Genomic DNA, 11,719 nt, shown 5'->3' on the forward strand with positions numbered 1-11,719 from the left:
CAAAATATAGTTCCTCACTTAATGCTTTTGGTATGCAATTTAATCATGGGGTTATTTTAATATAGTTTAATTTACATTGTAGTTAGCTTTCGTCTTTCTTGTCACAAAATCCGTCAAGACATTTTCCACACTGGGTACAGCAATGTTGGGCATGATGACCATCAGCACATTCATTAATTGACGGGGGGGGGGGGGGGGGTTAAAAAATTGCATATCGATCGATACATCTTATAATATAAAATAATATTTTTTTTCTTGAATTTATTAAGAATCTTACGGTGACACATTTACAACCAAAACTGCTGGCTTCACAACTTCAGAGGTTTAGAAGAATATGACCAGGAGTAAATCCCCGAGGGTTGTCCGGTAAAATCGTTGTCTATATTGAAAAATAATCATCACTGCATTCTAAAACTTTCACTACATTTTATTACATTTTTCATCAATATACATAGCAAATTTCAAATAGATATCTGCTCAAAGAAACATAATATGAAACTGTTATGTTATGTATGGTATCGCCTTAACGTCAAAGTCTTTAAAGCAGCGTCACGTTTCCTCTTTGCTAAATAAAAGTTGGATAAGCCCCACTAAAACATTCGGGGATTTCATTGATGCACAAACTAGATTTTCCCTTTATTCCCCCATAAACAGTCGAGGAACCGATCTTGCACACACCTGGGACCTTCTGAAGATTTATTAGTAAGTTATGGATAGTACTCTCACTATCATTCAACTAAACAGGCTCTCTTATATCGACGGTCTTCAGACACAGCGTCTTTTGCTATCGCCAGTGGCTGTATGTCCGTATGTTTTGTTCTACCTGGGGACCCGATCAAAAAGCTTCCGCTAAGAAAATACTAATTTCACTTGGATACTAAAGATCAGGTGATATTTTTTCTATTTCTTTTCTTCTGTAGTCATTTAAAGTTTCTTAGGGCGTCATTACTACATCCAAATCAGACTGAACTGCTCTCCGGTGCGCCGGAACGTCACCAAACTTCACCATTTTTCATGTGTTGCGTTTACCACTTTCCCATTTCAAATGCTCAGGAAACTGCCAAATATTAAGCAAATGCCTTGATTTTTTACAAAAGACGAAATCATAAATAGTGGATTAAAAATAGGATAATTTTTTTTACCCCCAACCTTATCTATTTAATACTTTTATTTTGAAATAATACTCGTGCCCTTTTTTTTTTTTTTTTTTTTTTTTTTTTTTTTTTTTTTATCGTGCGCCGTAGGACCGTACCCTGTGCATATTTAAGCATAATAAAATCTTTATTTTTGTCTATATTTTATCAAAAAAATTAAGATGCACTTAAATACTGTAGATTCCTTTTTTTTAGCGAGTACTTATTATCGAAATGACTCTTCAGCGTCAAATCGCGTCAAATCGCGAGAATAATAATTCGCGAGTGGACGGTTGATCAAGTGATTTTACACTGATTTCAGCACCATAAAAATAAAAGCGAGTAATTTTATTTCGCGAGTTGTGCTTCTCGCGTAATTACGCGATAATTAATTCCTAGCATATTTGCTGAAAATTTCAGCTTAGTGTGCCGGTTATTTTTCTAGAAATACGCTTTGTGCACGATTTTACCGGACAACCCTCGTATATTATAGTTCTTTTAGTTAAAAATATATAATACAAAGGCGTGATAACTTTAGTTGATACGAGAGAATATTACACATAGCTTATCATAATGGTAAACATCTACCTTGACACAAAGGATCTTTCCAGTTATGTCTGCAACCAGATAGGCAGCTTCCGTTTTTTCATGTCACAAAATCCATCAAGACAATTTCCACAACAGGTTCTGCAATTCTGGTCATAGTAATCATCAGCACATTCTAAATCAATGGAATATATATACTTTTTTTTTCAAAATGCCAGTTTGTGTAGTTTAATAAAGAACATCATTCTTTTAATCATAGCTTGATAAAGAAATTCTGGATCACAATGTCGTACCACAGACCTGTTTATACGTCTAGTTATATAGGATTTGAATCCTAGATTAAACTATTATCGTATGTTAAGGAGAAATGCTGAAAACTGCAATTAACAATTAATAAATGGTGACTAAATTATTTTCAATGACTAAGGATTTTGTTTAATAAAATGTGAACAGTTTCGATGGACTAATTCCTATCTTGTGAACGAACTAAACTTTGACTAAGTTTAAAATTATGTTCAGGATTTAACAGAAAAATTTCCACTGGGAAATTTCTTATTGTGTGGGGACGAATGTAAACTCATAGGGTTTAGAACAGACATTTTATTTGAACATTTTAAACTTGGACTATATTCATATCATATTCATTTTAGTTATTAATTTTGAACTTAGTAGTGACAGTAAAATAAAATAAAAGTTTGTTAAATGGGGATATACATTGTTTGTGTACCATACAGGAAAAGAGACTTTAACATCATTAACTATAATTATATTGTTAAAACAAATTGGATGTTGTTAGTGGTAAACTGAACTATAATTTTGTAAATTCTTTTGTAATGAAATTGATCAGAATAGACCAATCAAGCCCATCGATACTAAGTGATTAAATTTGAACGGAAATGTAAAGTTACTATTAAGATTTTTGATTAAGAGTAATAAAATTGGGAACTTTGTTCAAAGCAGATAAGTAAAAGAGCCTAGGGCTAGAACTCCTGTGGTGCAGAGATGGAGACTGAGTCCATAAATATTATTAATGAAGGTATACCTGTATTGGAGGGTGGTATCATGTTGGGGTTCAAAGATCAACGAACAGACCTACGGACAAAGCGTAGGTGGCATGGCAATGTTAAGTAAGCCAATGAAAAGCACATGTACTTTTATATCCTGGACCATGAATACCCTCTGAGCAAAAAATACCCTGTTTTGTCGGAAAACGGCACTTTACATTATTCTTAACTCTACTCTTTGACTCTATCCTTCCTTCTTTCGACCATTCATTAGGCATCTATTGACTCTTCTGATTAAATTTGGACTCTAATTTCTTTGGACATCACCTTAATTAATACTTTTGGAGTTTTAGTTCTACGGTCTTCTTGAATATTTGGGACGGACCTTTAAAACTTTTGCTACAATCAGCGTATTGGTCTATTCTGATGAGATTTCAGAAACTAGCATATAAAAATCTATACGATCACGGTAGTTTGATAAACTTTTCAAAAAACTTACAAATTTTGTCATTGGCTTACAAGGCCAGAGCAAGTGTTGTTTTTATCTTCTCATGTAGATCTTTTTAATATATTCTGCTTCTTAGGAATACAGGTCGCTAATAAAGGAGCACAATTAGTGCCTTTTGGAATAACAACAGTTTGTTGGAAGACCTGATCTTCAGAGACTACATAAATATTGCCAATAAAGTATTTTTTAATATCAACTTCAGGGTACTTCTGTATAGAATCAGAGTGGGTTTTTTTTTTTTTACGAATATACATTCCAAAAACACTTTATCCATTTTGGCAAAGTGTTCAGGTACTCCCTTTCATAATTAGCACAACGTCTGGCATAAACTTCAACAGAATCCATAATAGATATGAAGCCCTGTCACCAATTGAACGACCGGGGCTCAATGTACTTAGGACCCTTTAAGATGATTGTTTTGAGTACTTCATTTTCAATAGTATTAACATCACCAGTAATCATGCGTTCACAGGAATGCAGTTGAAAGACGAAGGAGAGCAAGACCATTTACAGTCCCTGAAACGTTCTACTTTTCCACTTGAAGGGTGAGCGAAATATGAACGATCGCAAAGCGAACAATGAGTAAACGATGTGTGAACGCTGAACGCAATTTGGTGAACAGTTGTTAAGCAGTGAACTGTGACTGAACACAGAACGCGAAAGGAGCGCTAACGCGATCGCAAAGTGAACGGCGAACGAACGGTAAACGCAAGATGAACGATTTATTCGGAATATCTCATTTTTTTTCATGAAATGTATGTACTCTATTGTATGGCGGAAAATGAATAAGTAAATTAATCCAATGAATAAATAAATTTTAGAGTTCCAACATAACCAAACCATATTTTTATTTTTTATTTTTTTTTCTTTCTTCCTTTATTTTTTTTTTTATTTATTTATCTATTTTTTTTTTTTTTTTGGTTCTGAACAATTCCAGAACAAAAAAAAAAAAAAAAAAATAAATAAATAAATAAATAAAATAAAGATGCCCGCATTGTCCTAAGAAAGATGGTACATATGTACATGCACATTATGTATACACAATACTCGTGTTTTTTACAATATTTTATGCTGTAGTTACAAGAGTGACAATTATTCTGTGAAAAAAAAAGAAACATATCACACATAGAAATAACGTCTCTATATGAGTGAAAAATTCTCGAATGGTACGTTAAACAACATACAATCAATCAATCACATAGAAATATTTTACATAGATCTATGGATGTTTCGCATAAATACACATGTGTATTAATATTTTCATGCAGTAATATAAGTAATATGAAATTCTTATTTTTTGTGATGATTTCATAAGCAAACTACTATCCTTAACCCCCCCCCCCCCCCCACCTTTCCCCGTAATTATATTCGGACAAGATGATACAAAGAGACATCCGAATTATTTGTTATAGATTTGAATTTCAGAAATTGATATCTAAGTAATATGCTGTCATAATTTGTATAAACAAACAAATTATACAGAGAGAGAGAGAGAGAGAGAGAGAGAGAGAGAGAGAGAGAGAGAGAGAGAGATCCCCAATGCATGTATCTGTATCAAATAAAAATTCTTAAGTTTATTTTTTAGTAAATCAGGCAATGATCATAGTATGTAACTATTCTTTATTAACAAATCCGTCTGTTTGGCAGTCATAATCTTATTTATTTATTTATTATTCATTTATTTATCTATTTATTTATTTATTGTTTTTGCTTTAAGTTCACACGAAGTCCATGTGCTTGTCTTTTCAATCAAAATCATTTGACACTGTGTTCCTGGAAAGTCTCGTCACGTCGAAGGTGAACTTATTAGTAATTCTTAGAAGATTGATGAATTTTCTTGAACATATCTAGATCTGAATTCATCATTTCTTTTTAAAAAAAAATATTGGACATAAACTATTGGAAAGATTAAGACACATGAACTTGATACACCCTTAAAAAAAGAATTTAAAAAAAGAAACTTTTAATTATATCGAACGGCAAACATATATACTTACATGACAAGGGACAGAAGGGGCTGTGATCTATCGGCAGAATATGCTTACTCCTTCATGGCACTCGGCCCCAACTCTGATGTTTTAAATGTCCGTGTCTGCTATGCTCTAAATTTGTTTGCTTTCAATGGACTTTGAGGTTTCCTTACTGTTCGTTATCTTCATATTTCATTTCAAGATGTTAATTTTTGTTAATACACTTCTATTTGAAACCAAACCATGCATTGTTAAACATTTTTAAAAAAAACTTTCTGCAAAGTGAGAGGAAGGGACAAAGGCTAAAAATGTTATTACTTTTGTAATTGATTTATTAAATGACGTTTAACGCCACATTCGATAATTTTTCACTCGTTTAGAAACGTCACCCTATGCCAATGAAGGGCTTAAAATTTTGACCTACTCAGATTCATTGAGCAGTGAAGGTTTTTTATCCTGCAAAAGCCTACTGTAACATGGGGACACGATTTTGATCTCATCCAAAACAACCCTGAATATAACCTTTAATGTCCGACGTTTGCCGTAGAAACAGTCACTATCTATGCTACGTAATAGTTTTGAGACAGACTATGGAAAAAAAAAAATCGAACTCAGCCTCCTGCTCACGAAGAGAACACCAACCACTATGCAACCGTGACAATTTTTTTATTGAAAGTAGGACAAAAATTTGCTGAGTTCGGGATATTAAAATTGCTTTAGTACGGAAAAGGATGTTTGCATAGACAGGGAGTAGCTGATTACAGGTAAAATGTCATAAAAAATTAAAGGTCGCATATGACAGGAAGCAAAGTACAGGTGTTCACTCTGACAGGTTTGAATTCAGGTAGAATTAACAAACAGAGATGGATTAAAAAACGCCAAGCAATACAAATCTGTGAACGCCATGCGCTTGGCACTTTGAGACATTTGGATATTCCAGAGGTGGGATCAGGTACCTAGGAGGAGTGTAAATCAAACACAAACTTTTACAAAGATCCCCTGTCTACTTTTTCATACAGCCAGACGAACAATTTCCGGTTTCTTTTGCACAGGGTGTGTCATCTTTACAGTACCCGCATTGTACACATCCTCCATTATAAGCATAAGTCCCGTCATCACACACTGGTGAAAAATAATACTAAGTAATTGAGTTGATTTCCAGGGAATAAGTGATCATGCTACGCTATGCTGTGTATAAAAATATCATTCAAGATCTTAACATCAATTCTCTGTAAGGACCAAAAATGCTTGGCCACGCACTATCATGGAATTTTATTTTATCACTATAATATTAGAGAGTGCCCTATGTAAAGACTATTGGTGGGTAAATTTTGGACAGTGTCTCCTTGGTTTCCATAGCAACGACTTTGAAATATTTTGTTATGGCAAATCTGACCTGATTGTCATCACTGTCATCACATCATTGTAAAATAAATCTGTGCTTCCTTAATGTAGGAAAGTTATGAACATAACATGGGTTTCTTTTTATAGCTAAGTAATCAAAGTTTCTTTGTATCTAAATTTTATTCAATTTAACCTAAGGTTTTTGATATGATACAGATCAACTTACATGATTTTGTCATAAAAATGAATACGAAGGTGCCTCTTTCTGGATACGCATATAAATTTTTGCAGGCAATGGAACTTAGTAAAAAGATCTTTTTAGTAATATCGAGCTTAGATCTAAAAGATGCAAAAAGATTTGAGGTGGGGAAATCAGCTAAAGTCATATTCCAATCCCCTCAAATTATAACTTTTCCTAGAAATTAACCTAGAGTTATTTCCCTTTGCTGACTCTTTTGCACTGAAGATGATAAATTAAACTGGTGTAAGTTCCCTTTGTTGACTCTCCTGTATTGAAGTCTAAAGAAGTTTATAACAACATATGGCAGAAACAGACGCCAGAAAAATAAAATGAAACAATAACAGAAAAATGATGTGTTTTTCAATTTTTTAAAAATGGAATTCAAGTGTGAATGACAAATTAAGTCATCAGTCAATTAATGAAAATAAAGGAGACACTGCTTTCTCAGCATTCAACTTGATAATGATGTACGGACCTTTATAAATATTAGATTTTTAAAGTCAAATTCACTTTGCAAAATATTGAAACAAAATTTATGAAGTCTGACTTGCATTCCCATCATGTGGAATTTCATGAAAAAAATGCAAGATGAAATTGGAGGAAAACAACAAATTTTTGGTAACTTTATACAGTTTAAAATCTGATTTGGTCTAAAAAGTATTAGGGGCGGTGGCTAAAAATTAGTAATGGTCGACTTAATGGAAACAAATAAAAAAAATTTAACCTAAAAAGAAGTCATATAATTCAGATTCACTGTAAAAGAACACACCATATTTAACTGCAGATATAAATACACACCAATAAGATAAAAATAAAATATATCCATGTAAATGTATGTATTCATGATCGATGAATAATGATTTTTTTTTTAATTTGAAAAAGAAAATTAAACATAATTTAGATGTACTGATGCTTTGAAAAGAAAAAAAGAAGATGAAAAGACACACAGTGAAATAATTTTTTTAATATAACAATCGTCTGGATATGGAAAGGAATAGAAATTTTCATTTTTTAATTCCAACTTCCACAATGAATTTATCAAATCTTTTATAAAAGTGAATGATATAGTGTTGATTACTTGTATGAATATCCCTAATGCATATGATTTACACAAGAAAATTGCAAAGGCCTATAAATTAACTACAAGTTCTTTTTTAGTATCAGAGAGTATGAATTTTTATAAAAGGTTAGTGTTAGGTTATATTTTGAATTTTTCAATCGTAATACTTTGTGAATTTGTCATAGAAAAATATCTTATATAAAAAGAAGTAAGGGAGAACCCTTAGGGTATGGAGCGGAGGAAGGGGGGGGGGGGGGGGGGGGTTCCGTCCCCAAGCATCTGTGATATGAAGCCAGCTGTTTTAAGTACACATGCAGGAATTTTGAGGCAATTTATTTCAAGGTGTAAATTCTAATTACTAGCTAAGAATTATATACATTTTAATAAAAATAGATATGTTTATATACTTGTATTTGTTATCACATGCAAAATGAAGTAGATATTAAACAATTGATTTTTGATTAAACTATACATGTATGTTTTTTATTCCAGGGGAAAAGATGAAGATGATTATTTCACGTATCACTTTTCAAACCCGTTTAAAATTCCTCTTGACTGGTCAGGCACAACACCATATAAAGGTCAATCACTGATGTAAAGAGAAATCATGGAAACATCAAGCCTAGCTGTTTCTATTGTCTACAAAATTGTTATAAAATAGCTATTTTCTAAATTTTGTTTATCTCTAAATACACGTTTTGGATAATGTTTAGATGTAGATTCTTGCTTGATTAATAATTTGGAAAAAAAAAATGTTTTTAAAGTGACGATAAAATTATACATATACACAATAATATGTGTATGTTTTCTGAGTGTAAGACTGTACATTAATGGTATTATTTTTAATGGGGGTGTTAATTTATGGTCAGTCTAAATAATTCTAAATTTCTTTAACCAAATAAAATTATTATATAAAGATATGCATCTGGGAACGAGCAAAATTTAAATGGAGGAAATTAACATCAGCTAACCTGCTATTACTTACTCATGTATGAAAAAGTAATATTTTATTATTTATTTATTATTTTTTTGGTTGAAAAAAGTATCATTAGAGTTTTTATCCATTATCTTTTTCCATTTTCTATCTAGTATTTGAAAATGTGTTTACTGAAATAAGTTCCAGTGAATAGCTTATTTTCTTTAGATTTTGAGCTATCTGCCCTTGGTAAAGGACCATAGAGAAACAACAATAATTCAATTAATTTTATTTTATCTTATTTATTATATTTAATAATATATATTAATCATTCGGTTTGTCTTATTTATAAGTGAAAAAAATGTTTGGAAAAGAAATTTTATAAAACAACCAGTTTCTAGTAACATTTTGAACAAAATATTACTTGGCAAAATGATAATTTTCGAAGCTAAAAAATACTGAAAACGAAATAAAACCCCACTCTACTTTTCATAAAAGTTAACAAATATTATTATGCTGTTTTTAAAATTTCAAGTGATTTTTTCTTGAATTGCCTGCATTTCTTGAGAGACTTCTTGAAATTTAGGGTATAAATAACCATTTTCAAAATGTAATCTTTGGTCATCTTTGAGCCATTAATGGAAGAATTTGCAGTGACTTGTAGAATTTTATTATTGCGTTATATAGTGCTTCATTCGTTCTATTCATATGATGTATGAATTATCTAAAAATAATAAAGATAATTAAACCACATGAAATCAAGTATATAGCATTTTTATGCTTGAATTGAGAGTTAATCTATATTAGCCCGTTACCATGGCAACCAAGGTAGTAACCTTAATTTTGAATGTTGATTATGTCATAATGTATGGACTTTAATCACCTGAAAAAGTTTCATGAAAATCGCTCATGGTGTGTGCCACAGCCCTAAAGTAAAATTTTGGTCCTTACAAAGAATTGATGTTAAAATTGCTCCAAAAGGAGAGTACTTGATCATTCGAAGAATCAAAACAAGACATGACTTCTAGCATATCGATGACAGGTAGAGCAAAAATCTTATCTAAATACACTTACAAGAATATTTTTACTGTTTGGATTTTCTTCATAATATTCTCCAAAAAGTATTTCCATACAAAATCATTTTCGTATTCATTAATATTGACATATGTGCTATTATTATTATCTTTTGAATCCTTGTATATTTTCTCAACCTTCTGACGTTCACATACCAGCGAATAAAACGTATAAATCAAAGTTAATTACAAATATAAAATCAAATGTTTTTATCATAATATAGTATTTCTCTTTCTCTCTGAGTGTGAGCTTTGTTTTTTCTTTTCCATTCCTTGATGCTGTTTGTTTTTCCTTGTAAACATGCAGATGTTCATTGTTGTACATTTTCTTTTAATTTTGCCTTTAATTAGATACGAGGAACATATACTCTAACAAGGACATTTTAACAGCTTTATGGAAATCTGAGACATGAATTTTAAATTTTATTCAGATGACATATTTTTAAATGCTTATATTGCACTTTCCATTTCCGAAAAAAAACCTTACCAATACAATCTAAGGACACGGCACTGGGATTAGAACAGCCATAAATACATGATCCGTTAAAAGCATCACAATGTTTGTCCTCACACTTATCACTGCATGTATTAGTACATCCAAAATGATATTTACTTTTATCACAACCTACAATGAAAGACGATAGCATAAGTGCAATATGTGTGTACGTGTTTTTTTTTTCTTGAGAATTATTTTAAATTAATTTATCCAATACTATTTTTAAGGTGTTCAAGGTAACGGTATTTAAAAGACAGTAATACATTCTACAATGTTTTTCATCTTATTAAAATCTAAAAATCCGTTAAAAGACACGTTTGTTGAGCGCAACCTACCCATTTCTATTACCTCGCATACTTCAACTGATGTCTTTCCTATATTTACACCCGAACAGCTTGACGTAAATCCGTTTGGTCTTTTATTAAAGAGGGCCATTCCATAAGCTATTTTATTCACAATTATGTTCTTGAAAGGCAATGGGCAACCTGACATATGATCCTGATGGTACACTAGACTCCCCATGTCTCCAAAGAGTGGAACATGGGATACTTTTTCGTAAGTATATATGGAGTATCCAGTTGACCGGTTTTTGCTGAAATAGAGAGAATTACTATCATTATATCTAACAATGCAACCCTTAGATTTAATTTTGCTAAATCCTGACGAAGTATAGTGTAATGAAATTGAATAATCAAAGTGGATTGAAAGGCGCCTGAATCATTCAATCGAATCATTTTATATTTAGCCAATCAATGTTTGCATTTCAGCATATCAGAGTGTCGGGAAACAACCGAATTGTTAGTTAGACCACTCAGCTCAGGGATCTAGTTCCTTAGTGACTTGATGACTTTAGATTGTGTCTTGATGACTTTAGATTGCGTCTTGGTGACTTTAGTTTATGTCTTTGTGACTTTAAATAATAGAGGTGTCTCAGTGACTTTTTAGGGTGTGTTTTAGGGTACTTGCAGACTGTGTCGGGAAACAACAGCATTGTTGGTTAAACCACTCAGCCTGCAGCTACAGGGAAAATGTTATAGATTTGATCACTGGTGATTCATTTGTTATAGTTCGTCTTCATTTAGTTCACTAATCATTATCCAGATAGGACCTAGGAAAAAGTATATATAGTGAATTTCAGTCAGTTGTTCTTTTAGTATCATTAATATTATTGAAGTTTGTTTTGATTTTATATTATAAGCGTAATTCTTAGGAAGGAAACCTAAGCAAACCCAATTATTAATCATTTATATATAGTAAAAACGTTACAATAGGTAGTTGATACACTATCATCTCTGTTAATTCTTTTATGCAATTGGTGCCAAGAACTTAAATGTGTTCTCTTGTATTAATTGCAAAGCAGAATAAAGAAACATACCTGGGGTCATTATTTTTTTTTTTTTAATTTTAGATGTCCTGTATCGATTTTAC

At 31.7% G+C, this 11,719-nt stretch overlaps 1 protein-coding gene across 1 annotated transcript in view; it reads right to left on the minus strand.

Moving 5' to 3' along the window:
• The window catches only part of LOC133189221 (protein draper-like), a 133,483-nt gene extending 123,080 nt beyond the window's left edge, over positions 1 to 10,403 (minus strand). Inside the window, exons 1-2 of the mRNA XM_061324623.1 lie at positions 10,283 to 10,403; positions 6,146 to 6,283 (exon numbers count right to left, since the gene is read on the minus strand). The gene's annotated coding sequence lies outside the window, so the exon portion shown is untranslated. The remainder of the gene's footprint in view (positions 1 to 6,145; positions 6,284 to 10,282) is intronic.
• Positions 10,404 to 11,719: the final 1,316 nt, after the last annotated feature.

This window comes from Saccostrea echinata, unplaced genomic scaffold (genome assembly GCF_033153115.1).
Source record: "Saccostrea echinata isolate AGI-Se365-2 ecotype Australia unplaced genomic scaffold, CSIRO_AGI_Sech_v1 ptg000017l, whole genome shotgun sequence".
In the NCBI taxonomy this organism is placed as follows: Eukaryota; Metazoa; Mollusca; class Bivalvia; order Ostreida; family Ostreidae; genus Saccostrea; species Saccostrea echinata.